General features: G+C 36.6%; 1 non-coding gene across 1 annotated transcript; it reads right to left on the bottom strand.

The window, feature by feature from the left end:
- Positions 1-595: 595 nt before the first annotated feature.
- Positions 596-703, bottom strand: LOC116859184. The gene has a single exon (XR_004381104.1). It is a non-coding gene; the product is annotated as a U6 spliceosomal RNA (small nuclear RNA).
- Positions 704-3,398: the final 2,695 nt, after the last annotated feature.

Raw genomic sequence — 3,398 nt, 5'->3', positions numbered from 1 at the left:
TTGTGTACTGCCCCTTTCTATAATAAGAAACATTCAAAATTCTCTATTGCATCTTGCCCCAGGTTTTCAGAAAAGGTGCCGTGTACTTATACAGTATGATTTCATCAAAAGAACCCGTATTGTAGAGTTAGGTGTCCGTTTGTTGTTAGTGCTTATTACAGCAAAGCAACATCAATGGTCATATTAAATTGGTGTTAGCCACTTGGCCTGTATTGTTTGTGTTATTTTGTTTGCATTTAATTGTCAGTGCATTGTGGGTATAAATGTGTTAGAAGCCATATGCATTTTACTGTTAATTTCTAATCTTATATTTATAATATTCAGGTACTATGGTAATAAAAGTAACCTAAGTGAATAAAAAATTAAGGAAATTGATTTTAAAAATTGTATAGCTAAAATTAACTTGAAAAAAAAAAAAACCCTTACATGTCCCTAGGGGGACAGTATGATTTTGTGAGTGATTATATACATACATATGTATATATAGCACTAGTTGTATACATAAATACATAATATGTGCTGTAAGAAACATGGGCATTATACACAGATTAGTCTTCCTCTTCTTTTAACAATCCTACTTATTCAGAGTCACAGAAATAACTGATTTTTTCACTCACTTTGTCCTTTTGCTCCTTGCACAAGGGCCATGCCAGTCTTCTCTATGTGGCTCCAATTTTAGTATATGTACTGCTGAAGGGAGCACACAACTTGTCCTTTTTCTGATCCCACCCCCGCCTCTTCAGGGACAATGTGAATGCAGAAGATTCAGAGGAACAAATGGAATCAGCCAGCTGACTTGGAATGATGAAGGTAGAGCCATAATCAGAACCCCTGCTTATTTACTCTCAGTCAGAAGGATGGAAATGTAACAACATCTGCAACATTCAAAATGGTAGTTACATGCAGGGCCCAGACAGATAAAATAAATAGATGAGGAGGTCAGGCTGTAAGAAAACTGTTCAGGGTGATGAGGGATGGCAAATTGAAACTCTTCAGTATCGGAGTAAAAACAGGCAATGGGGGGACTATGGTAGGGAAGCAGCCAATCGTGGGAATTTGAACTTGAACACCAGCTAATTGTCAGTATAATTTGGGACTGTGGGTCCAATTTGCTGTATAATTTTTCTTAACTGGGGTGGTGGGGGACAAGACCACGTTCTGTATGCATTCTCCTGACTTTCTATACTGGCAACTAATTCAATGAAAAAAAATAACAGTGTAGATCAAATAAAATACATCTGTGGGCCAGATTTGGTCTTCGATCATCACTTTGCATCCTATGGCTTAGAATCTGATGGCATCATTTTGTATCCTGAACAAACTTGTCACACATGGTCCCCTATTTCTAACCCTGGATAAAAGGAGATGGAAACTTTTCTTGTGGTAAATCATATTATTTACATCTGAGGTGATAGCTTTCAATGTGGTTCAAGGGTTCACTTCTGGAAAAGAGAAACCTCTTTCTGCCCTTGTTTGTGATTACTAGTATTCAAAATTAACCTGGATTGAAGACACTGAAGTAGATATTCAAGGTCCAGTCTCATGGCCTTAAAGACTCTTCCTTTCAAAGTGGATCCTACATTGATATTCATCCTTTTCCATTCCCTAATCCAGACTTCTCAGAGTTGATACAAGGTGGTGAGTGTCCACGTTGAATGTTTCACTGGGTCAGTAGAACCTGTGAAGTCAATATGTTCAGTTAACAAGTGACAAATATTTAATGATGCAATGTTTTCTGAGAGCAAAATTGTTTGGCAACATATCTTCCAGGTTTGTAAAGAAGACACTTTTCCCATTTCTACCCTGGCTATACTCTACTCATTTCTTCAGGCAACAATATGCCTTGAGTGCTGATGATATACTGGATGCTATTTTAGTTACCGGGGATCTCATAAAGGTAAAACAGACCGTGTCCTTAAATTCCTTTAAGTACAAATCAAATATACATGAATACATTCGATGCGACTCCTAGTAAGTATTAGAAGTATTACACAAAACCAAATATAAAATTATAGACTTAGACTACCATCTCCTCAAAGGATAGAGGGGAAAAACTGCAGCCATCCTGGTGAGATAAGAGAAAAAGTGCTGAGAAGGAAAGAAGACAATGAAGAAAGGGTAATAGCAAAGACAAATTAAACCACATCCAGAAGCAAGAGAGCACAGACAACTCTCTGGATTATTTTTCTGGAAATGAAACTTCATTTATGGATTTCTTTCTCAGCTGGGTATTTCAAAATTAGAAACTGATAAACAGAAATGGTTACTTTTATGATGTTGAATTTGGTGTTCATGTAGCTGCTCTAGGAGTACATTTCCTAGGCAGATATCAAGAAAAATTCTATTGGAATGAGTAAGCTCTAAAAGTGTCCAAATAAGTTTACTTTTGAGAGGCAAGAGGACTACCAAGAAGACAGCCCCAATAAAAACCAAGATTAAAGATGATGTCTGTTTATCAAAATGTCTCCATCAAAGAAACTCAACAAACTTGGCTTCTAATGTGGTTTGAGTAACTGTTGATATGCTTTACATTACCTTTTATATCATGATTTCTCTGAATAAAACCCTTGGGGAAAAGTCAGTAGATAGGCTGAGATCACCAAAGCAACTTTTTCTTACAAGTTTCCTCATCAGCCAGTTCTCCCATGGCAGATTACAGCATTTGTTTCAATATACTTCCGTTAAGTACTTCTTATGTATTTATGGAGGCAAATCCTGCAACTGGCAAAGTCAAGGAGCTAGGAAACTATTTTTTTAACAACTGATAAACATTTGCTCCAACCTTCCTATACAGACACAGATTTGTCTATGGGTTTTCTTGTTCCCCTAAAACTGTGTCAGCCAATGGGCAGAAATACAGGTTTAAAAAAACCCCAACTTTATCAAGTATAAGAATTTTTATTTTTATGTTTATATATCCAATCGAATGAACAGAAAGTAATTGAAGAAATCATCCAGATAATCTCATAACATTCACAAACCAATTTCAGTTTATAAATAATTGAGAATGCAGTGCCTCATCTGAATTGTTGGGATAGTTCAAGTAGTACATCTTCTTTCTTCATTTGCTGTGTGTAGACTTACTTTATATAGAACCTAGAAAAACAATGTTTGGGATTTAGGAGAAATGACAACCCCTGAACACTAAAAGATGTATTCCTAGTGGTCATTCATTCATTTATTGAAATATTTACTACACACCTAACATAGCTGGGGTGCTCTATTTAACATGAAGATACAAAGATGAGTAAAATGAGGCTGGTCTTACCCTCGTGAAACTCACAATACATCGTGGAGTGGGGAGGGGATAGAGAACCAACCAGATATGATATACAGGATGTAAGTTGTGAAGGAGAAGTTCAGGGTTTGAGGGAAGTGGTCCATTCCTGCAGTCAGGG

The sequence above is a fragment of the Lontra canadensis genome, unplaced genomic scaffold (genome assembly GCF_010015895.1).
Source record: "Lontra canadensis isolate GAN:19392208 unplaced genomic scaffold, GSC_riverotter_1.0 scaffold149, whole genome shotgun sequence".
Taxonomy (NCBI): domain Eukaryota; kingdom Metazoa; phylum Chordata; class Mammalia; order Carnivora; family Mustelidae; genus Lontra; species Lontra canadensis.
This window is presented reverse-complemented; position numbering and strand designations above follow the sequence as displayed.